The sequence below is a fragment of the Heptranchias perlo genome, unplaced genomic scaffold (genome assembly GCF_035084215.1).
Source record: "Heptranchias perlo isolate sHepPer1 unplaced genomic scaffold, sHepPer1.hap1 HAP1_SCAFFOLD_47, whole genome shotgun sequence".
NCBI classification, from domain to species: domain Eukaryota; kingdom Metazoa; phylum Chordata; class Chondrichthyes; order Hexanchiformes; family Hexanchidae; genus Heptranchias; species Heptranchias perlo.
In genome coordinates, this window is record NW_027139484.1 from 2,067,831 (window position 1) to 2,093,774 (window position 25,944).

The 25,944-nt window shown below is 45.2% G+C and overlaps 1 non-coding gene across 1 annotated transcript; it reads left to right on the forward strand.

Annotated features, from left to right (window-relative positions):
* Positions 1-24,245: 24,245 nt before the first annotated feature.
* Positions 24,246-24,318, forward strand: trnam-cau (transfer RNA methionine (anticodon CAU)). The gene has a single exon. It is a non-coding gene; the product is annotated as a tRNA-Met (tRNA).
* Positions 24,319-25,944: the final 1,626 nt, after the last annotated feature.

The window sequence follows — 25,944 nt, forward strand, 5'->3', positions numbered from 1 at the left end:
GGCGTTTTGTTAATTGAACAATCCCGCCATCTATCACTTTACTTCATAATTACAGGAGAAGGAATCTCAATTATTGTGAGATTTGCCTGGAAGAGGCAATAGATTTTGTTTATTCCATGATTTGTAGATGAAGTGAACAGTGTCGGTGAACAGGTGGAGACTTGAATGATCTGTAGAAAGATTGAACTGTTCCACAGAGGCTTCACTATTTAACAAGCTGACTGAGAATAGGATCGGTGGAACACGGGGCTTGTGAACAGAATGCTGGCACAGGATGATAGGATTTAATCGGATATGAAAATGGACTTGAGAAAGAGAGTAGAATGAGTGATAGAGAGGGCGACTGAGAGGGAAAGCGAGAGGCTGTGGTGTGAATAATTCATCAGAATGAACTGCTGAAACTTCCAGTACAATTAAACATAGAAAATGTGACTTATGATATGGTCAGATTGGGTGAGTTTGTATTGTGTGACTCGCTCCTCATGTTTATATCCCTGTCAGGTCCTCAGTCTGTTTTTGTGAATGTTCATTGTTTTCCAACGTAACACTAAACTTAATGAAAATGTACTTCAAGAATACAATCAGTAATTTCTTGATCATAATGAATTATTCGGATACTGTCCGTTTAAAGCTCGGCAGAATTCAATAAACAACGAGGTTGATTTAATTGATACATATCAATTTAATTTTTGAACATATTTTAAACGCAACACAGGTTCCCTGAAATCAATAACCACAGAAATGAACTGTTGAATGTATTAGATGGATTGTGTTCGTGGGACCGATAGATTAGATTTCCTCTAACACTCTGCTGCATTCTCTCACTGTGAATCCCAGCCTCTCCTCCCACTGCATTGAATCCTCTGTCTCCTCATCCGTTGTTTCAGTTTATCCCGTTTCCCAAACTATCTGATCCTGACTTCCCTCCAGCTCCAACATGTCCTTTTCCTAGGCTCCCTCCCAATCTCACTCACTGGCACGGACTCCAGCTGCCTTTCCCGTTTCGTGCCAGCCCCTGTCGGCTGTCTTGACCCAGAGCAACAAACCAGCTGTACCTCCACCTGTACCATCACCTTGCCGACCCTTCGCTCTCCTTCCCTCTCCGTCTGGAGCCCAAATCCGGCTATAATCCGCTGGATTCCCTGTGTGTAAAACCCCTTCTCCCTTCCCCACCGCCACTGCGCCCTCACTCGGTCCTTCCACTGGATCCGGTGCTCATTTGATTTTAAAAACATCTCTCTACCCGAAAGCGCTGCCGAGGTCAATCAATCACTTTCCACCCTTCGATGCAGCAACGAAGATGGAAATTTCACCCCAGATCCTCTCAAACTGCTGCTTTGACTCCAGGTCTGATCAGTAATTTCTCTGCTTCCTTTTCTCTGTCTTACAGTTAACTTGGTGGCAATTGTGATCCTGTCCCGAGGAAAGTGCGTTCTATCCAAATGTATCAGTGTCTACCTGGTGGGAATGGCAGTGGCCGATCTCCTCGTCGTTATAGCGGATCCGATATTGAGACAGATTACTTTGATGTATCTCGCATTTTCATTCCTGGACATCACTCCCGTGTGTAGTTTTATTATATTCTTGGGTTATGCAACCGCGAATGTTTCTGTCTGGTTCACGGTCACTTTCACCTTTGATCGATTTGTGGCCATTTGTTGTGAGAAGCTGAAAACTAAATATTGCACCGAGAGAACGGCGGCTGTGGTTCTGGGAACAGTGAGTGTGCTGGGCTGTTTGGAGAGTGTCCCCTGGTACTTTACACTTGAAGCACAATTCATAATTGAAAATGTTCCCTGGTTTTGTGGGACTAAATTGATCTTCCGTACTTCCCCCGCATGGGCCGCATTTGAGATGTTTCACCTCATTTTAACCCCTTGTGTCCCGTTCTGTCTGATTTTGCTGTTCAATGTTCTGACAGTCAGGCGTATTTTAGCGTCCAGTCGAGTCCGCAGGGGACTCCGGGGCCGCAGCAATGGAGAGAATCAGAGTGATCCAGAGATGGAGAACCGAAAGAAATCCATCATTTTACTCTTCAGTGTATCGGGCAGTTTTATACTGTTATGGCTGACACAGGTTGTATTTTACATTCATGTGCGAATTGCAGACATTCGGTATTATTACTCCTACACTGACCCTGTTTATCTCACAGAAAACACAGCAAAGATGCTGCAGCTTCTCAGTTCCTGCACAAACACGTGTATTTATGTCCTGACCCAAACTAAATTCAGAGAGGAGCTGAGGAACGCAGTGAGATACCCACTCAATCTAATTGTTAAATTAGTGAAATCAGAGAACGAGCTGAAGGGTTTCAAGCACTAGAACTAAATCCCATTTCATACTCCATCCCCTGCACTTCCCGGGGGATGGAAAGTACATTTTATATTAGCAGCACAGAGCCCTGAAATGATCTTAAATCTGGTTCTGAGATTACATTTTATTGATAACCTGACCCATTGAGACAGGATTTGCTTCACAGGCGATACATGAATTGTTGCTCGAAATGGCGGCTCCAAAGAGCTCATCTGGGCTTCAACGAAATGGCCACGGGGCAAATTTTGAAAAGCTTGGAATAAAAGTAGCTGCTGTGGGCCTGATCAGAATGGGTGCAGTCCCCATAAATGGAAAGGGAGAGAACAAGGGGGAGGGGGAAGTAGAGAGAGAGAGAGAATGACATGGAGATAGAGAAAGCGGGAGAAAGAGACAGAGAGAGAGGGAGAGGAAGAGAGGGAGAGGGAGACCGAGAGAGAAAAGGGAGAGAGAGACAGAGAGAGACAGAGAGACGCAGCGGAGAGAGAAACAGAGAGAGGGGAAAGAGAGAGAGAGAGATAAAGACAGATGGAGAGAGAACGCAAGGACAATAAATATAATGATTAAAAAAGCGCAGAAAATATCACACAGATTCACATCAAAGCGAGGGTGTGTGTGAGAGAGAGAAAGAGAGAGAGAGATACAAAGAGGGAGAAAGAAAGAACTACTTGGTGAATTTGAGATATAAAGACAGTTTCTGAGAAAGGAGAGAAAAATAACGAGAGAAAGAAAGAGTGAAATGAATCATATATATAATGAGAGGGATCAAGCAGACATGGATGGAACGAGAGGGAGAGACTGAGGAATACATACAAAGTGATGGAAGTAGAAGTGGAAATAACAAGATAGAAAAACACACAGAAAATAAACAGAGACAAACGATATAAACAGAAAACAGACACAATGAAATACGGACAAACATATATAGTGACAGGAGGGTAGAGAGTGGATTGAGAATAGAACACATTAAGCAATAAATAACCAAACAAACTGTGTAATCAGCCTGGAGTGTGTGAGAGTGCTGACCAGCAGAACAGCAGCAGATGAAGCAGGCCAGACAGTTCATGTTTGTTCTGGGGTAACACTCTTGTGGATTTAATTTTGACATTTTTTAAGGTGATGCCTGGAGGCTGAACAATAAATTCACTCAGTCTTGTGCACCTGACACTGACCATTACTTACTGCAGGAGTTTCCCATCTGCTCTGTGCAGTAAAAAAAAAATCACCTGATGAACGAAAGCCTGAGACTAAATCGGCTTCAGCATATCTGAAGGAAAAGGACTCTTAAAATGATTGTTAATGACACATTGTAAAACATCACACAGCAGAGTTTAGATCACCATAGCAACAAGAACGATTCCAGGAGGGCTGGAGGTGGTTTGAACTCCAGCCGACTTAACTTGGTTATGTTGTGGACACTGAGAGAAAACAAATGAAGTGTCAATCAATTGTGGGTTGTATTTGTAGGAACCTGTTGTTGAGAAGCCACCGTCCCAGAGGTGTAATTCTGTGTTCAAAATATCTCTAAAAGCTGGGCAGTTGTTCAGTGGGGAAAGACACAGATCCACCACGACTGCTCCAACCTCACCTTTCACTTCCTGGCAGCACCACCTCAACTGGAATCTTCATGACTTCTCGCTACCTCCCAGCTTGTTGCCTCGATACTGGTTTACAGATTGCCTGTGAAGCAGATGACCTGGCTGCAAGAGAAAGCCACGCTACACTACAAAGGAATCCATCAAAATACCTCGAATCTTCCCGGGAAGCTTGAGCCAACCATCTGAATAAAACTTTCGTTGTGGGCTTAGTCTAAGATAGACAATTGGTTTCCAAACTGTTATGCATTTTAGGAATTCAGAATGTGTTGTTTTATTGTTGTAAAAGAAATTCCAAATCGGGCATAATCACAAGATGATGTTTAAATTATAAAGTCAATTTTTCTAGTTTATTAATAATAATAAATTATTGTTTTCTTCACGACGTCATGGTTTCTGCCTGAAGTTTCTTTCGGAAAAAGAGTTCATTAAGTTAAATGTAAAATGAAACCTCGTGGAGACAAAAAGTCATTGCCCCAAATTAAAGTGTAAAATCACTTTGCACCTTTTTGCTCCTCCATCTGTACCGTGTGTAACTTTCCCAGTGAGCTGCTTGATTCTGTAATAAATCACAATGTACTCTTAACCCTTCTGCTGTGTTACTAAACTGGACAGGGTCCCGCAGCACCCTCCTGATCTGTTACTGTTACAAATACTGTTATTGTTTCAGATTAAAGAAAAAATATGAATAATGGAGAAATAAGCAAAATCCCAGATCAGAACTACATTCAGATTGAATCCAATTTTACTCTGATTGATTTAATAGAAGCTAGAAATACATTCTCTGCACAAAATGACGAATTGGACCTTTCCTCCGAATGTCTGGTCTCTCCTTCTCCTTAAGCATTAGGTCCAAATAACCAAATGTTAATCCATTATTTTGCAGAAGTTCACATTTTGGTGTTTAATTCCCTCACTGCACCGCTGTCTTTGTGTTGAACACCAGCTAGTGCCATTCTCACACAGTTTGTATCTTTAACTATCGTGCAACAGTGATTCAACAGGAACAGCAAATGAGCCCTCTCCGTCTGTCACCATAACAATCTCTACCTTGCTCCTCACCCTGACTGGTGCCCATTTTACTTCCCGTTCAATGCAGCTATTTTGATTAAACTTCATGGCAGCAATTTTGTTTAAGATGCCCACTTTGCCCCTCACTAAAATGGCCGCCCTACCCGTCATCATGATGGCTGCATTTCTGGCGGCCATTCCGTTTCAGGTTCAGGGCAGCCATTTTGTTTCAAGTTCAGGGTGGCCATTTTGTTTAACATGGTCATCTTGACCCCAATATGATGTCCACCTTGGCCCAAAGTATGATATCAAACTTGCCCCTCAGTAAGATGGCTGCTGCAGAGGCGGCTATTTTTTTCCTGTCCCAGACTTTGAAGTTGTTGCTCATAGCGTCATTGTGGGTGCAACACAGGAGGAGGCCATTCGGCCCACCGTGCCTGCGCTGGCTCTTTGAAAGGGCGATCCCATTTCCCTCTCAGCTCTTTCCCCACAACCTTTATCTGAGCCATGTAGTCGTGGTAACGTGTAAATATATACATATTTATATACAAGTTGTTGTTGTAGTAGTTGCTGTGATATATAAATACATGTTGTTATGTCTATAAGGATTGTCTCTCAATCTTTACATTTACCTCCTTTGGAAACTGGGCTTTGTTTCTCTCTAAATGAATGTTGCTGAGAGATTGTCCCTGTAACTGAGTGAGGGATCTTACTGTCTATTTGTTTTTTTATTAAGTTCTTTGCTTCAGCTGTTTTAAATGACATGAATTTATTTGAATTCTTTGGCGAATTGGAAAAAGCCACAAACTGAACGTTGACCACAAACTGCAGGCTTTTTATCCACTGCTAATTAAAACAAGAGAAAAGAGCAAAGGGAAAGTTCGTTCACCTTTTTGTTCCCTGTTCCAGGAACAGAAGAGAAAAGGAACTCTGGGCAGTTTGGGCCCTGCAGCAAATATTGACCAGGACAGAGAGTCAGACTGGCACCTTTTAGGGGGAATGAGTGAGTGGGAAACCAGGAGAGAAAACCCTGGAAACTTGTATTAGAGAAAGAGTGAAACAACATGTGCTCTTCAGTCTGTCCCGAGTCTCTCTCTCTCTCTCTCTCTCTCCCAACTTTCCTCTTTTCTCTTTAGATTCGTTGCTTTGTAACTGGGGATTTTATCAATGGTGTTTGCTGAGAGATTGCCTGTGGAACGGAATGAATGTGAGTGAGTGAGTGTGAGGGAGCTCTGGGCTCTTGCTGTGTTTTTTTTCATCTCTTGCTTTGTTTTTAATCAATTCCTTATTTCTCTCTCTCTCCAGTGGATTACTTTTGTCGAAATGCCGTAACATGAAGATGTGGAAAGAGAAATTTTGGGAGGAGGAGGAGGAATCCTTGGCAAAGAAGCTTTCTCTCCAGAGGGGACTGACCGAGGCCTTCACCACCGGCTGCTCCCAATGTGGCTCATGTGGTTTGTGTCTTGGTTACTGTGGGATCACTGGGAGCACTGTGGGCTCACTGGATTACAGTGCAATCTCAGTGGGGCATTGAGGGATCACTTGGTCACGGTGATCGCTGGGTCTCTGTGGGATCACTGGGTCACTGTTGGATCACTGGATCACTGTGGGATCACAGGTCACAGTGGGCAATGTGGGACCACTGGGAATCTGTGGGATCACTGGGAGATTGTGGGATCACTGGGAATCTGTGGGATCACTGGCCATTGTGGGATCACTGGGAGATTGTGGGATCACTGGGTCACTGTGGGATCTCTGTGGGGCATTGAGTGTTCATTTGATCACTGGGAGCACTGAGTCACCGTGGCCTCCTCCTGTTCCTGTACTATAGTTTTGATAGGCTGAACGACCGACTCATGTGACAGTATTTACAGGGGTCTGTGGGACTGAGTCAATATGTAAAAGGGAAATCAGGACTGTAGATATTCAGGAAGTCCCCAGCCTGCGACAGTATTTACAGAGGTCTGTGTGAGTGAGTCAATATATCGAGGGGTACAAAGGTCTTTCGATATTCAGACAGTTCCCAGATTGTATCAGTATTTACAGGTGTCTGTGAGAGTGAGTCAATGTGTAAAAGGGTACAAAGGACTGTTTATATTCAGGAAGTCCCCAGACTGTGTCAGTATTTACAGGGGTCTGGGAGTGAGAGTGGTCCATATATAAAGTGCAGCAACGACTGTAGATATCCAGAGTTTCCAGATTGTGTCAGTATGCAAAAGGATCTCTGAGAGTGAGTCAATGTGTAAAAGGATACCAAGGACTGTAGATCTTCAGACAGTTCGCAGATTGTGTCAGCATTTACGGGGTTCTGTGGACATTCAAGATGCCCCCAGACTGTGATAGTTTTTGAAGGGGTCTATGGGAGAGAGTCAATATATAAATGGCACCAAGGACTGTAGATATTCAGACAGTTCCCAGATTGCGTCAGCATTTACGAGGTTCTGTAGACATTCGGCAAGTCCCCAGACTGTGATAGTTTTTGAAGGCGTCTGTGGGAGAGAGTCAATATTTACAGGGATATCAATGACTGTAGACATTCTGGGAGTCACCATACTCTATCAGTTCTAATAGGGGTCTTTGACAGTGAGTCAATAAATAAAGGGTTGCCAAGGACTGTGGATATTCTGACAGTCCCTAGATTGTATCATTATTAGCAGGGGTCTGTGAGAGTGAGTCAATATTTGCAGTGCTACCAAGGACTGTAGACATTCACGGAGTCCCCAGACTGTGTCAGTATTTACAGGATTCTGTGACAGTGAGTCAATAAATAAAGGTGTACCAAGGACTGTTGATATTTCTGACAGTTCCTAGATTGTGTTATTATTTACAGGGAGTGAGTCAATATTTAAACGGATACCATGGACTGTAGACATTCTGGAAGTCCCCAGATTGTGTCGGTATTTAAAGGGGTCTGTGAGAGTGAGTCACTATCTGAAGGGGTACCAAATATTGTAGATATTCAGGGAGTCCACAGATTGTTTCATTGTTTACAGGTGTCTTTGAGAGTGATCGATCATTACAGGGGTACCAAGGACTGTAGACATTCAGGAAGTCCCCAGCCTGTGATAGCATTTGAAGGGGTTCTGTGGGAGATAGTCGATATTTACAGGGATACCAAGGACTATAGATATTCTGGGAGTCCCCATACTGTATCAGTACTAACAGGGTTCTGTGACAATGAGACAATAAATAAAGGCATACCAAGCGATGTAGACATTCACGGAGTCCCCAGATCGTGTCAGCATTTGCAGGGGGCTGTGAGAGTGAGTCAATATATAAAATTGTACCAAGGACTGTAGTTATTCAGACAGTTCCCAGATTGTGTCAGTATATAGAGGGATCTCTGAGAGTGAATCAATATGTAAAAGGGTACCAAGGGAAACAGATATTCCGGGAATCCCGGCGTTGTGTCAGTGTTTACAGGAGTCTGTGTGAATGAGTCAATGTATAAAAGAATATCAAGGACTGTACATATTTAGGAATTCCCCAGAAGGTGTCATCATTTACAGCCGTCTGAGAGAGTGATCAATATAGAAAAAGCTACCAAGGCCTGTAGATATTCAGGAAGTCCCCGGATTGTGTCAGAGTAGGAATGACAGGATAGCTAAGATGAATACGTGGCTTGAGAGATGGTGCAAGAGGGAGGGATTCAAATTCCTGGGCCATTGGAACCGGTTCTGGGGGAGGTGGGACCAGTACAAATTGGACGGTCTGCATCTGGGCAGGACTGGAACCAATGTCCTAGGGGGAGTGTTTGCCAGTGCTGTTGGGGAGGGTTTAAACTAATGTGGCAGGGGGATGGGAACCGATGCAGGAAGTCAGTGGGAAATAAAGTGGTGACAGAAACAAAAGGCAGTAAGGGAGAGTGTACAGAACATGACCGGACAGATGGTCTGAGAAAGCAGGGCAAAGACCAAGGGAAGTCTAGATTAAACTGCATTTATTTCAATGCAAGAAGTCTGATGGGCAAGGCAGATGAACTCAGGGCATGGATGGGTACATGGGACTGGGATGTTATAGCTATTACTGAAACATGGCTAAGGGAGGGGCAGGACTGGCAGCTCAATGTTCCAGGGTACAGATGCTATAGGAAAGATAGAGCAGGAGGTAAGAGAGGAGGGGGAGTTGCGTTCTTGATTAGGGAGAACATCACGGCAGTAGTGAGAGGGGATATATCCGAGGGTTCGCCCACTGAGTCCATATGGGTAGAACTGAAAAATAAGAAGGGAGAGATCACTTTGATAGGATTGTACTACAGACCCCCAAATAGTCAACGGGAAATTGAGGAGCAAATATGTAAGGAGATTACAGACAGCTGCAAGAAAAATAGGGTGGTAATAGTAGGGGACTTTAACTTTCCCAACATTGACTGGGACAGCCATAGCATTAGGGGCTTGGATGGAGAGAAATTTGTTGAGTGTATTCAGGAGGAATTTCTCATTCAGTATGTGGATGGCCCGACTAGAGAGGGGGCAAAACTTGACCTCCTCTTGGGAAATAAGGAAGGGCAGGTGACAGAAGTGTTAGTGAGGGATCACTTTGGGACCAGTGATCATAATTCCATTAGTTTTAAGATAGCTATGGAGAAGGATAGGTCTGGCCCAAAAGTTAAAATTCTAAATTGGGGAAAGGCCAATTTTGATGGTATTAGACAGGAACTTTCAGAAGTTGATTGGGAGAGTCTGTTGGCAGGCAAAGGGACGTCTGGTAAGTGGGAGGCTTTCAAAAGTGTGTTAACCAGGGTTCAGGGTAAGCACATTCCTTATAAAGTGAAGGGCAAGGCTGGTAGAAGTAGGGAACCTTGGATGACTCGGGAGATTGAGGCACTAGTCAAAAATAAGAAGGAGGCATATGACATGCATAGGCAGCTGGGATCAAGTGGATCCCTTGAAGAGTATAGAGATTGCCGGAGTAGAGTTAAGAAAGAAATCAGGAGGGCAAAAAGCGGATATGAGATTGCTTTGGCAGATCAGGCAAAGGTGAATCCAATGAGCTTCTACAAATACATAAAGGGCAAAAGGGTAACTAGGGAGAGAGTAGGGCCTCTTAAGGATCAACAAGGTCATCTATGTGCGGAACCACAAGAGATGGGTGAGATCCTGAATGAATATTTCACATCGGTATTTACGGTTGAGAAAGGCATGGATGTTAGGGAACTTGGGGAAATAAATAGTGATGTCTTGAGGAGTGTACATATTACAGAGAGGGAGGTGCTGGAAGTCTTAACGCGCATCAAGGTAGATAAATCTCCGGGACCTGATGAAATGTATCCCAGGACGTTATGGGAGGTTAGGGAGGAAATTGCGGGTCCCCTAGCAGAGATATTTGAATCATCCACCGCTACAGGTGAGGTGCCTGAAGATTGGAGGGTAGCAAATGTTGTGCCTTTGTTTAAGAATGGCGGCAGGGAAAAGCCTGGGAACTACAGACCAGTGAGCCTGACATCTGTAGTGGGTAAGTTGTTAGAGGGTATTCTGAGGGACAGGATCTACAGGCATTTGGAGAGGCAGGGACTAATTAGGAACAGTCAGCATGGTTTTGTGAGAGGAAAATCATGTCTCACGAATTTGATTGAGTTTTTTGAAGGGGTAACCAAGAAGATAGATGAGGGCTGTGCAGTAGACGTGGTCTACATGGACTTCAGCAAAGCATTTGACAAGGTACCGCATGGTAGGTTGTTACATAAGGTTAAATCTCATGGGATCCAAGGTGAGGTAGCCAATTGGATACAAAATTGGCTTGACGACAGAAGACAGAGGGTGGTTGTCGAGGGTTGTTTTTCAAACTGGATGCCTGTGTCCAGCGGTGTGCCTCAGGGATCGGTGCTGGGTCCGCTGTTATTTGTTATTTATATTAATGATTTGGATGAGAATTTAGGAGGCATGGTTAGTAAGTTTGCAGATGACACCAAGATTGGTGGCATTGTGGACAGTGAAGAAGGTTATCTAGGATTGCAACGGGATCTTGATAAATTGGGCCAGTGGGCCGATGAATGGCAGATGGAGTTTAATTTAGATAAATGTGAGGTGATGCATTTTGGTAGATCGAATCGGGCCAGGACCTACTCCGTTAATGGTAGGGCGTTGGGGAGAGTTATCGAACAAAGAGATCTAGGAGTACAGATTCATAGCTCCTTGAAAGTGGAGTCACAGGTGGATAGGGTGGTGAAGAAGGCATTCAGCATGCTTGGTTTCATTGGTCAGAACATTGAATGCAGGAGTTGGGATGTCTTGTTGAAGTTGTACAGGGCATTGGTGAGGCCACACTTGGAGTACTGTGTACAGTTCTGGTCACCCTATTATAGAAAGGATATTATTAAACTAGAAAGAGTGCAGAAAAGATTGACTAGGATGCTACCGGGACTTGATGGTTTGACTTACAGGGAGAGGTTAGACAGACTGGGACTTTATTCCCTGGAGAGTAGGAGGTTAAGGGGTGATCTTATAGAAGTCTATAAAATAATGAGGGGCATAGATAAGGTCGATAGTCAAAATCTTTTCCCAAAGGTAGGGGAGTCTATAACGAGGGGGCACAGATTTAAGGTGAGAGGGGAGAGATACAAAAGGATCCAGAGGGGCAATTTTTTCACTCAAAGGGTGGTGAGTGTCTGGAACGAGCTGCCAGAGGCAGTAGTAGAGGCGGGTACAATTTTGTCTTTTAAAAAGCATTTGGACAGTTACATGGGGAAGATGGGTATCGAGGGATATGGGCCAAGTGCAGGCAATTGGGACTAGCTTAGTGGTATAAACTGGGCGACATGGACATGTTGGGCCGAAGGGCCTGTTTCCATGTTGTAACTTCTATGATTCTATGATTTACAGGGGTCTGTGAGAGTGAGTCAATATATAAAAAGGTACCAAGGACTGTAGATATTCAGACAGTTCCCAGATTGTGTCAACATTTACAGGGGTCTGTGAGTGTGAGTCAATATATAAAAGGGTACCAAGGACAGTAGATATTCAGACAGTTCCCAGATTGTGTCAACATTTACAGGGGTCTGTGAGTGTGAGTCGATTATTAAAGGGGTACCAAGGACTGTAGACATCAGGAAGTCCCCAGCCGCTTTATCATTATTTACAGGGGTCTGTGAGAGTGTGTCGATATTTGCAGAGGCACCAAGGATTGTAGAAATTCAGGGAGTCCCCAGACTGTGTCAGCATTTACAAGGTTGTGTGAGAGTGAGACAATCTCTAAAGGGGTACCAAGGATTGTAGATATTCAGGGATTCCCCAGAAATTGTCAGTATTTACAAGGTTGTGTGAGAGTGAGACAATATATAAAGGGGTACCAAGGACAGTAGATTTTCAGCCTGTACCCATATTGTGTCAGCATTTAGAGGGGTCTGTAAGAGTGAGTCAATATATAAAGGGGTAACAAGGACTGTAGATATTCAGGGAGTCCCCAGATTGTCTCAGTATTTACAGCGATCTGTGAGGGTGAGTCAATATATAAAAGGGTACCAAGGACTGTAGTTATCCAGGCAGTTCCCAGATTGTGTCAGTATGTAGAGGGATCTTTGAGAGTGAGTCAATTTGTAAAAGGGTGCAAAAGACTATAGATATTCAGGAAGTCCCCAGACTGTGTCATTATTTACAGGAGTCTGTAAAACGGTACCAAGGACTGCAGATATTCAGATAGTGTCCAGATTGAGTCAGCATTCAAAGGGGTCTGTGAAAGTGAATCAGTATATAAAGGGGTACGAAGGACTGCAAATATCCAGACAGCTCCGAGATTGTGTGATTATTTACAGGGGTCTGTGAGAGTTAGACGATATTTACAGTGGTACCAAGGATTGCAGATATTCAGGAAGTTCCCAGACTGTGTCAATGTTTACAGAGGTCTGTGAGAGTGAGTCAATATATAAAGGGGTACCAAGGACTGTAGATATTCAGACAATTCCCAGATTGTGTCAGCATTTACAGGGGTCTGTGAGAGTGAGTCGATAATTACAGGGGCGCCAAGGACTGCCGACATTCCGAAGGTCCCCAGCCTGTGTCAGTATTTACTGGTTTCTGTGGGAGAGAGTCGATATTTACAGGCATACCATGAACTTAGACATTCAAGGAGTCCCCAGACTATATCATGGTTCTGTGGGAGTTAGTCAATAAATAAAGGGGTACCAAGGACTGTACATATTCTGACAGTCACGAGATTGGATCATTATTTAGACGGGTCTGTGGGAGTGAATCTATATTTACAGGGATACCAAGGACCGTGGACATTCAGGGCGTCCCCACAATTAGTCATTATTTACAGGGTTCTGTGAACGTGATTCATTATATAAAGAGGTACCAAGGACTGGAGATATTTAGGGAGTCCCTAGATTGTGTCACTATTTACAGGGGTCTGTGAGAGCGAGTCGATATTTACAGGGTTACCAAGGACAAGAGCTATTCAGGAAGTACCCAGACTGTGATAATATTTACAGGGGTCTGTGGGAGTGAGTCAATAAATAAAGGGGTAACAAGGACTGTATATATTTGGACAGTCACTCAATTGTATCATTATTTACAGGGGCCTATGAGAGTGAATCAACATTTACAGGGATACCAAGGACTGTAGACATTCAAGGAGTCCCCGGAATGTGTCATTATTTACAGGGTTCTGTGACAGTGAGTCAATATATAAAGGTGTGCCGAGGACTGTAGATATTCAGATAGTTCCAAGATTGTGTCATTATTTACAGGGGTCTGTGGGAGTGAGTCGATATTTACAGGGTGACCAAGGACTGGAGATATTCAGGGAGTCCCCAGATCGTGTCAGTATTTACAGGGGTCTGTGAGAGTGAGTCATAGAATCATAGAATCATAGAATCATAGAAGTTACAACATGGAAACAGGCCCTTCGGCCCAACATGTCCATGTCGCCTAGTTTATACCACTAAGCTAGTCCCAATTGCCTGCACTTGGCCCATATCCCTCGATACCCATCTTCCCCATGTAACTGTCCAAATGCTTTTTAAAAGACAAAATTGTATCCGCCTCTACTACTGCCTCTGGCAGCTCGTTCCAGACACTCACCACCCTTTGAGTGTAAAAATTGCCCCTCTGGATCCTTTTGTATCTCTCCCCTCTCACCTTAAATCTGTGCCCCCTCGTTATAGACTCCCCTACCTTTGGGAAAAGATTTTGACTATCGACCTTATCTATGCCCCTCATTATTTTATAGACTTCTATAAGATCACCCCTTAACCTCCTACTCTCCAGGGAATAAAGTCCCAGTCTGTCTAACCTCTCCCTGTAAGTCAAACCATCAAGTCCCGGTAGCATCCTAGTAAATCTTTTCTGCACTCTTTCTAGTTTAATAATATCCTTTCTATAATAGGGTGACCAGAACTGTACACAGTACTCCAAGTGTGGCCTCAACAATGCCCTGTACAACTTCAACAAGACATCCCAACTCCTGCATTCAATGTTCTGACCAATGAAACCAAGCATGCTGAATGCCTTCTTCACCACCCTATCCACCTGTGACTCCACTTTCAAGGAGCTATGAATCTGTACTCCTAGATCTCTTTGTTCTATAACTCTCCCCAACGCCGTACCATTAACGGAGTAGGTCCTGGCCCGATTCGATCTACCAAAATGCATCACCTCACATTTATCTAAATTAAACTCCATCTGCCATTCATCGGCCCACTGGCCCAATTTATCAAGATCCCGTTGCAATCCTAGATAACCTTCTTCACTGTCCACAATGCCACCAATCTTGGTGTCATCTGCAAACTTACTAACCATGCCTCCTAAATTCTCATCCAAATCATTAATATAAATAACAAATAACAGCGGACCCAGCACCGATCCCTGAGGCACACCGCTGGACACAGGCATCCAGTTTGAAAAACAACCCTCGACAACCACCCTCTGTCTTCTGTCGTCAAGCCAATTTTGTATCCAATTGGCTACCTCACCTTGGATCCCATGAGATTTAACCTTATGTAACAACCTACCATGCGGTACCTTGTCAAATGCTTTGCTGAAGTCCATGTAGACCACGTCTACTGCACAGCCCTCATCTATCTTCTTGGTTACCCCTTCAAAAAACTCAATCAAATTCGTGAGACATGATTTTCCTCTCACAAAACCATGCTGACTGTTCCTAATTAGTCCCTGCCTCTCCAAATGCCTGTAGATTCTGTCCCTCAGAATACCCTCTAACAACTTACCCACTACAGATGTCAGGCTCACTGGTCTGTAGTTCCCAGGCTTTTCCCTGCCGCCCTTCTTAAACAAAGGCACAACATTTGCTACCCTCCAATCTTCAGGCACCTCACCTGTAGCGGTGGATGATTCAAATATCTCTGCTAGGGGACCCGCAATTTCCTCCCTAACCTCCCATAACGTCCTGGGATACATTTCATCAGGTCCCGGAGATTTATCTACCTTGATGCGCGTTAAGACTTCCAGCACCTCCCTCTCTGTAATATGTACACTCCTCAAGATATCACTATTTATTTCCCCAAGTTCCCTAACATCCATGCCTTTCTCAACCGTAAATACCGATGTGAAATATTCATTCAGGATCTCACCCATCTCTTGTGGTTCCGCACATAGATGACCTTGTTGATCCTTAAGAGGCCCTACTCTCTCCCTAGTTACCCTTTTGCCCTTTATGTATTTGTAGAAGCTCTTTGGATTCACCTTTGCCTGATCTGCCAAAGCAATCTCATATCCCCTTTTTGCCCTCCTGATTTCTCTCTTAACTCTACTCCGGCAATCTCTATACTCTTCAAGGGATCCACTTGATCCCAGCTGCCTATGCATGTCATATGCCTCCTTCTTATTTTTGACTAGTGCCTCAATCTCCCGAGTCATCCAAGGTTCCCTACTTCTACCAGCCTTGCCCTTCACTTTATAAGGAATGTGCTTACCCTGAACCCTGGTTAACACACTTTTGAAAGCCTCCCACTTACCAGACGTCCCTTTGCCTGCCAACAGACTCTCCCAATCAACTTCTGAAAGTTCCTGTCTAATACCATCAAAATTGGCCTTTCCCCAATTTAGAATTTTAACTTTTGGGCCAGACCTATCCTTCTCCATAGCTATCTTAAAACTAATGGAATTATGATCACTGGTCCCAAAGTGATCCCTCACTAACACTTCTGTCACCTGCCCTTCCTTATTTCCCAAGAGGAGGTCAAGTTTTGCCCCCTCTCTCGTCGGGCCATCCACATACTGAATGAGAAATTCCTCCTGAATACACTCAACAAATTTCTCTCCATCCAAGCCCCTAATGCTATGGCTGTCCCAGTCAATGAAAGTTTTAAATGATACTCGCCCAACGTGGGGCTCGAACCCACGACCCTGAGATTAAGAGTCTCATGCTCCACCGACTGAGCTTGTAAAAGGATGCCATGGACTGTGGATAATCAGACAGTTCCCAGATTGTGTCAGTGTGTAGAGTGATGTCTGAGAGTGAGGCAATATGTAAGAGGTTGCCAAGGACTGTCGATATTCAGACAGTTCCCAGATTGTGTCAGTCTGCAGAGGTATCTCTGAGAGTGAGTCAATATGTAAAAGGGTGCCTTGGACTGTAGATATGCAGGAATTCCCCACATCGTGTCAGTATTTACAGGGGTCTGTGAGAGTGAGTCAATATATAAAAGGATGCCATGGACTGTGGATAATCAGACAGTTCCCAGATTGTGTCAGTGTGTAGTGTGATGTCTGAGAGTGAGACAACATGTAAAAGGGTGCCTTGGTCTGTACATATGCAGGAAGTCCCCAGACTGTAATAGTATTTACAGGGGTCTGTGAAAGTGACTCGATATTTGCAGTGGTACCAAGGACTGTCGACAATCAGGGAGTCCCCATATTGTGTCATTATTACAAGGTTCTGTGAGAGTGAGCCAATAAATAAAGGGGCACCAAGGACTGTAGATAATCAGGAAGTTCCCAGACTGTGACAGTGTTTACAGGGTTCTGCGAGATTGAATCAATACAGAACCATAGAACCAGAGAATAGATACAGCACACAAGGGGGCTATTCGGCCCATCGTGTCCGCGCCGGCTCGAACAACAACCAGGTGCCCATTCCAATCCCACCTTCCAGCACCCGGTCAGTAGCCCTGCAGCTTAAAGCACTTTAGGTGCAGGTGTATGTACTTTTTAAAAGAGTTGCGGGTCCCTGCCTCCACCATCAATTCGGGCAGCGAATTCCAAACATCCACCACACTCTGGGTCAAAAAGTTTTTCCTCATGTCCCCTCTAATCCGTCCGCCAATCAGCTTAAATCTATGTCCTCGAGTTCTTGAACTCTCCGTGAGGGGGAACGGGTACTTCCTGTCTCCTCTATCTGGGCCCCTCATAATTTTGTACACCTCAATCAAGTTTCCACTCAGCCTCCTCTGCTCCAGGAAAAAAAAACACAGCCTATCCAAACTCTCTGCAATTTACAAGACCTGGCAATATTATTGTAAATCTTCTCTGCACTCTGTCCAGAGTAATTACGGCCTCCCTGTAATATATAAAGGGATACCAAGGACTGGAGATATTCAGACAGTTGCTAGATTGTGCCAGTATTTACAGGGGTCTGTGAGCTTGAGTCAACATATAAAATGATGCCATGGACTTTAGATATTCATTGAGTTCCCAGATTGTGTCATTAAGTAGAGGGATCTCTGAGAGTGAGTCAATATGTAATAAGGTACCAAGGATTGGAGATATTCAGGAAGTCCCCAGAATGTGACAGTATTTACAATGGTTTGTGAGAGTGAGTTAATATATAAAGGGGTGCCAAGGACTGGTGATATCCAAAGAGTTCCCAGATTGTGTCAGTATTTACAGCGGTCTTTGAGAGTGATTCAATATATAAAGGGGTACCAAGGACTGTAGATATTCAGACATTTTGCAGGTTGTGTCAGCATTTACACGGGTCTGTGAGAATGAGTCAATATATAAAGGGGTACCAATGACTGTAGGTATTGAGACAGTCCCCAAAATGTGTCAGTATTTACAGGAGCCTGTGAGAGTGAGTCGATATTTGCAGTGGTAACAAGGACTGTAGATATTATGACAGAACCTGGATTGTGTCAGTATTTACAGGTTCCCATGGGAGTGAGTCAATATCTAAAGTGGTCCCAAGGACTGTAGATATTCAGGGTGTCCCCAGAATGTTCCAGTATTTAAAAGATTCTGTGAGGGTGAGCAATATATATAGGCGTACCAAGGATTGTAGATATTCAGGGAGTCCCCAGATTGTGCCAGTATTTACAGAGGTCTGTGAGAGTGAGTCAATATATAAAGGCCTACCAATGATTGTAGATATTCAGGGAGTTCCCAGATTGAGCCAGTATTTACAGAGGTCTGTGAGAGTGAGTCAATATATAAAGTGCTGCCAGGGATTGTATACATTCCGCAGTAACCAGTCTATATCAATATTTACAGGGGTCTGTGGGGCAGGTCCAATATTTACAATGTTACTAGGCAGTGTACACATTTAGACAGTCCACAGATTGTGTCAGGAAATCCAGAAGTGGATCAATATTTTAAAGTATCCAGAGCCTTTCTCATAGTCTGTATGAATAACTGAAGGGAAATCCATAGAGTGTGCGAATATTTACAGTAGAATTCAAAGTCTGTGCCATTATTTACAGGTAGATCCAGAGACTGCCCCGATATTTACAAGAGGGCCCATAGACTTGCCAATATTGACGGCGTATCCAGAGATTGTACCAATATTCGCAGAATGGTCTCCAAACTGACCAGTAGAATGGTTCAGTTCCCATCTCTGAGTTTAAACCCATCCCTTGTGAAGTGGGTAGAAACTCTCTGAAATTGAAGGATTTCACTCAGAAATAATCTGCAATCTGTAAATAAAGCTTCTCTCCCTTCACATCAGTGCTGTCAGACTGTGAGTCTCATAGATTCTCTTCTTCCAAATATTTATTAAAATTATATACTGGGCTTTGCGCTTTCCATCTGTGTAATATTTGGTTAAATATTTCTTGTGATATAAACATTGTTGGATTTAAAGTTGATAAATGGATTTGTTTGTTCAATGACTGTAATTAATGTCAGTCTCCATGGGCCCTAATTGTGCCACTGGAGTGTTTCTCCCTGCTATTAATAAGCGACTACTTTCAACATGTTATCCCATAGTGTCAGTGGGAGCATGTCACGCTTGATTTATGCGCGCGCATTCCGGACGCCACCTGGGCGCATCAGGAGGCCTCATAGCGCCGAGACAACGGGCGTTACACGACCCAGTTTATAGCCCAGTGAGAGTGACACATCGGGGAAGGCTTCACAGTGTTGGAAATGCAGTGAAATACATTGAAGTGTTTATAAACACGGGGAACTGACATGCCAGAGGAGGCCTCACAGTGTTGGACACGGAGTGAAATACAGTGAAGTATTGATAAGCACTGAAAGCTGATACACCAGGGGAGGCCTCACAGTGTTGGAGACAGAGTGAAATACAGTGAAGTGTTTGTAAACACTGAAAGCTGATAGACCAGGGGAGGCCTCACAGTGTTGGACACGGAGTGAAATACAGTGAAGTGTTTATAAACACTGAAGGCCTCACAGTGTTAGAAATGTATTGAAATGTTTATTAATGGAGAGCTGACACATCGGAGGAGGCCTCACAGAGTTAGAAATGCAGTGAAATACATTGAGGTGTTTATAAACACAGCGAGCTGACACACCAGGGGAGCCTCACAGTTTTGGACACGGAGTGAAATACGGTGAAGTATTTTTCAACACTGAAAACTGATACACCAGGGGAGGCCTCACAGTGTTGGACATGGAGAAAAATACAGTGAAGTGTTTATAAACACTGAAAGTTGATACACCAGGGGAGGCTTCACAGTGTTGGCGACGGAGTGAAATACAGTGAAGTGTTTATAAACACAGAAAGCTGACACATAGGTACATTGGAAGATCGGAACAGGATTAGGCGATTTGGCACCTCGAGCCTGTTCCACCTTTCAATGAGATCATGCTTAATCTGTGACCTAACTCCACATATCAGCCTTAGCCCCATATCCCTTCATACATTTGGTTACCATAAATCTTTCAATATCAAATTTATAATTAATATTTGAGCTAGCATCACCTGCTGTTTGAGGAAGAGATTTCCAAACTTCTCCCACCCTTTCCCTGCAGAAGTGTTTCCGAACTTCACTCCTGAAAGTCCTGTCTTTAATTTTCAGGCGATGTCCCCTAGTCCTCGACAGCCCAAACAGCGGAAATAATTTCTCTCTTTCGATCCGACCAGGTCCCCTTAACACCTTGAAAACTGCGATCAAATTACCCCTTAATCTTCTAAATTCCAGGGAATACAAGCCTGGTTTGTTTACTCTCTCCTCGTAATTTAACTCTTAGTGTCCAGGTATCATTCCAGTAAATCTGCTCTGCACTCCCAAGGCCAATATGTCCTTCCTAAGGTGTGGCACCCAGGACTGAACACAGTACTCCAGGTGTATAGGACTTTGTATAGCTGTAGCATAATTCTACCCACGTATTCCAGTCCTCTATATATATGAAGACCAGCATTCCAATAGCCTTCTAAGAATATTTTCTGTATCTGTCCATGGCATTTTAATGATCTATATACATGGACCTCTAAGTCTCTTGTGATTTTGTGATTTCAGTTCCCACTGCTGTTTCCCTGCACCAGTTACAAAGTACAGTCCTGGTCACACTGCTGCTGAGACCCTGTGCTTCTGCCATTTCAAGCCTTCATTTCTCCAACACTCTCGCCACCTCACATATTTAAATTAGTCGAGCGAGGAAATATCACCTGGAATCACAGAGCCTTACCCTGATATCTCACGGTGTGACCCGTCCAGTGAAAGGGGCCTCACCCTCTGATCTCACGGTATGACCCGTCCAGTTAAAGAGGCTTCACCCTGTGATCTCACGGTGTGAAACGTCCAGTTAAAGGGGCCTCATCCTCTGATCTCACGGTTTGATCTCTCCAGTTAAAGGGGCCTCACCCTGTGATTGCACGGTTTGAACCGTACAGTTAAAGGGGCGAGAGAGAGACAGAGGAAATTGTCCCAGCTCCAGAAAAGCATGCAGGATTTGCTCCAGCTGCAGTCGATGGGGATCGATGTCGGGGAGGAACTCAGGGAGTTGAAGGACCAGCAAGTCTCACTCTTCACCTCCGAGGCCTCGAAGATCACCTTTTGGTCCAGAGTCCGCTCCGTGGGGCAGGGCGAAAAGTGCTCGCGCTTCTTCTTCCAGAAGCTGCACAGGGAGACCTCTGGTGATCAGCAGTCTGAAGAAGGAAGAGGGCTCGGTGACGTCTTCACAGACCGAAGTACTGAGGATCAGCAAGTCCTTTTATGCCGGGCTGTATGACGCGAAGCCCAGAGACAGCACGGCCTCTCAAACCTTGCTGTCCTCTATCACGGAGGTCTTAGATGACAGCGAGCTGGAGAGCATGGATCGGCGACTGAACTCGGACGATGCTGACAAAGGCCGTCCAGTCTTTCGAGAAGAGTAGAACTCCGGGGAGCGATGGTTTACCGGTTGATTTGTACTCGGCTTTGTGGGACTGGATTGGCCCAGGCCTACTTGAAGTGTACGGGGGTATGCTTCTGGCAGGCAGCATGTCAGAGTCCATGAGAAATGACATCATCACCCTCATCTGAAAGCAGAAGGGGGAGAGGGAATAAATCAGAAATTGGCGACACATTTCCCTGCTAATGCTGACTACAAGATTCTGTCGAAGGCCATCGCCAACAGGCTCGAATCTGCTCTGGAGTGGGTGAACCACCCCGATCAGACCTGTACTTTACCCAGCAGGACGACCTCTGATATCCTTGTACTGCTCTGGGATACGTAAGCCTACGTGCAGGGCAGAGGGGTGAACACCTGCCTCTTCAGCCTGGGTCAGGGGAAGGCCTTCGATATAATATCCCACACATACATGATGGACACGCTCTACAAAATAGGGTTTGGGGAGGGAATCCGCGATTGGATCCGACTGCTCTATATGGACATCCATCGCGCAGTCCTAATCAATGGGCGGGAGTCAGAGAGTTTTCCAATTAAATCTCTGCGGTCTTTTTCATGTGTTTGGGGTGTCCATCAGGAAGGACACAGGTATCAGGGGGATGACGATCCCAGGCAGTGGAGGCTCTCAGGTTAAGGCCTCCTTGTACATGGATGACATCACCGTCCTTTGCTCCGATCAGCAGTCGGTTCACAGACTGATGGGCATCTGCGAACGACTCGAGCTGGCCTTGGGGTCCAGAGTGAACCGCAGTAAGAGTAAGGACATGTTCTGTGGCAGTTGGGAGACCCGATTCTTTGTCCCTTTCACCGTCAGGTCCGACTACCTGATGGTGTTGGGGATCGGGTTCGGGGGCCCCAAGATTCCACCAAAAAAATGGGAGGACCGTGTCGCCAAGGCCAAAGAGAACCTTGGCATATTGGGGGAACGCTCTCTCACCGTAGCCAACAATAACCTGGTGATAAGGTGTGAGGTACTCGCGGTGTTGTTCTACGTGGCCCAGGTCTGGCCCATTCCCCACAGCTCCGTCACCACAGTCATCCGAGCTATCTTCCACTTTGTCTGGAGAATGTGTCCACAGGGACACCGTGTACAAGCCCCCCAGACAAAGGTGGCAGAAGCGTCCCCAATGCTGCCCTGATCCTGATGGACACCTTTGCGTGTGGCTGCCTCCGGATGTGTGTAGTGCCCCAGTCTGCAAACACCAAGTGTCCCTACGTGCTGAGTTTCTACCTGTCCAATACACTGATAAAACTGGGTCTGGCCATGCTGGCCGAGCAGAACCAGGAACGCCCCGTCCAGCTGGACCGACCCAACTGCCCCCCTCCACCCCCCACCTGTCCCAGGTGGAGATGTTCCTGAGGAGAAACCACTTCGACCACAAGGCCGTCAGACAGTGGTCGACGAGGAACGTTCTGTGGGTCCTGCAGGAAAAGGAGAAGGTGGATCCAATCGGGCAATTCACCGGCCAGACGGTCGATGCCATTTGGCAGAAAGTCTCGTCGCCGGAACTGACCAACAGGCAACGGGATGTGGTCTGGATGGTGGTGAGAAGGACCCTCCCAGTGCGGTCCTTCCAACACACACGGAATCTCAGCACCACCTCGAGCTGCCTTCAAGGCTACAATGGGGACGAGACCGTTGTCCGTCTCCTGGTGGACTGGACTTTCACGCAGAATGTGTGGAGAGAGATGCGTTGCTATCCGTCCCAGTTCATCTCCAACACCTCGGTAACACAGGACGCTGTGCGCTACAGGCAGTTTCCCAGAAGGCACACTGAGACAGATATCAACTGCTGCTGGAAGACCATCAACTCGGTGAAGGAGGCTCTTTGGTCCGCTCAAAACCTCCTGGTGTTCCAGCTGAAGGAGCGGTCCACGACCGAGTGTTGCCGACTGGCACAATCCAAGGTCCAGGAGAATGTGCTGCGGGACGCACTGAGGCGCGGTGCAGCCTATGCAAGGGCTCGATGGGAAAAGGCTACTGTGTGAAGCATTCCCACCTTTTATTATGCAGAATGTATTATAAGATATGTACTGTACTTTGTATTGAAATAATGGGATCATAGTGTGTGCGATCTGTTTTATATTGTTTTCAATTGAAATTGTGACTTTTACCCTGAACTTTATGTATCCTTAAATTTTATGAAATAAAGTATATTTTCAAAATAAAAAGAATTGATGCAGAAAGGCGCTCCTTTCAGCAGCGAGAGACCTGTCCGACTGACTGAAAGAAGTCTTTTTTTGTCTGAAAGTGAGTGCGGTTTGACCTGTTGTTGCTCAAAGGCGCTCCCTGCTGGTGAGCAGAGGCAAATGATCGAGCAAATCAGCCGTGTTCAGACAGACACGGAACGCTTTCGGGTTTGAGAAATGAAAAGCGCCAACATTTTAAGCAGTAAGCAGTCTGTAAAGTGAAGAAAGCGGCCTTGAGCTCAATACCGTTTACTCCAAAACCACTATTTTGAGCCGGAATTAAACCAGCGATTTAAGATTTCAAGTTTTAATCTCTACAAGTTTTCCACGCTACCAGCTGAGCTATCGAAGGGAAGTAGCAAAGGCCCATCTCTTTGGTAATTGTTCACCGTGCGCCTTTTGACACTCACGGACTCGTGGAATCGCGTGGGAATGACCGAGACTGACTCGGTACCTGCTCATACTGCGGCGCGGTGGGAGTGTGAGCTCCGACTTACTCTCCACGCCCTGAGCCAGTGGAGCAATGGGTAACGTGCCTGACCAGAATTCAGAAAACTGATGGTTCGATTTCGACCTGGATGGATGGTTTTTGCAAACTGCCGATCAGTTTATGACTTTACACCTTGCAAACTGTTCTACATGTTTGTGCTGCCTGGACATTTAGGCATCAAGTGCCTTCTTAGCGCAGCAGGCAGCGCGTCAGTCTCATAATCTGAAGGTCCTGAGTTCAATCCTCGGAGAAGGCATGATTAAGCTTTTTTTCCATCTTTGCTCATGACCAAAATCAAGAATTTTTGCTTCCTGCAGCACACCAAAAGATTTGCTGCCCCTTGACCTCTCTGTACCGTAGCACGCAGTGAAGTTTAAGAAGTACATGGACCATGGGCTCGCTGAAAACTGACGCCACTTTTTTTTCTGGACAATTGACCCAAGTCAAAAGGTGTGTGGAGAATGCAAGAATCTATCCTGCCATCTCTCACATGCTCATCGAGCACTCTATCAGAATCATAGAAAGGTTACAGCACGGAATGAGGCCATTTGGCCTATCGAGTCCGTGCAGGCTCTATGAAAGAGCAATCCAGCTAGTCCCACTCCCCCGCCCCATCCCCGTAGCCCTGCATTTGTATTTCCTTTCCATGATTGAATCACCCCCTCGGGCAGTGCATTCCAGATTCTAACCACTCGCTGTGTAAAAAAAACTTTTTCCTCATGTCACCTTTGGTTATTTTGCCAAACGCCTTAAATCTATGCCCTCTGGTCCTTGACCCTTCTGCCAATGTGAACTGTTTCTCTCTATATACTCTGTCTAAACCCTTCATGGTTTTGAAAATCTCTATCAAATCTCCTCGCAACCCTCTCTGTTCCAAGGAGAACAACCCCAGCTTCTCCAGTCTATCCACGTAACTAAAATTCTTCATCCCTGGAATCATTCTAGTAAATCTCTTCTGCACCCTCTCTAAGGCCTTCACGTTATTCCTAAAGTGCGGTGCACAGAACTGAACACAATACTCCAGATATGGCTGAACCGTGTTTTATAAAGGTTCATCATGACTTCCATACTTTTGTACTCTCCCTATAAAGCCCAGGATCCCGTATGCTTTTTAACCGCTTTCTCAACCTGCCCTGTCACCTTCAATGATTTGTTCACATATACACCCAGATCTCTATTTTCCTGTACCCCTTTTAGAGTTGTGCCCTCTAGTTTATATTGCCTCTCCTGTTATTCCTGCCGAAATGCATCACTTTGCATTTTTCTGCGTTAATTTTCATCTGCCACGTGTCCGCCCATGCCACCAGCCTGTCTATGTCCTCTTGAAGTCTATCACTATCCTCCTCACTGTTTACTGAGCTTCCAAGTTTTGTGTCATCTGCAAATTTTGAAATTGCGACCTGAACACCCAAGTCCAAATCATTAATATATATCAAGAAACGCAGTGGTCCCAGCACCGACTCCTGGGGAACACCACTGCAGACCTCCTTCCAGTCCGAAAGACAACTGTTCACCACTACTCTACGTTTCCTGTCCCTTAGCGAATACTGTATCCATGTGGCTACTGCCCTACTTTATTCCATATTTGAGGTTATTTCTTGTAAATTTCCCTTCACAGTAGCTGCTTTGCACTCGCCTCCGAGCGGCTCCACGACCAGCAGAGAAATCTTGCCTTGGGTTGGCCCCCTCCCTGAATGCAATCAATACATTGCTCCAATCGGTGGTATCGAGCATCAGCAAGCGAGCAACAGCAGAACGGGAAGCCGCAGTAATCGTGAATGATGCTGAGAAAAGCCCGAGCCTGCGGAAGGCAGACGAGGTCACAGGAAAGGCATAGCGGCCCCGAGCTTGAGGGAGCAGCGAGAGCCCTGTCTGACTCACT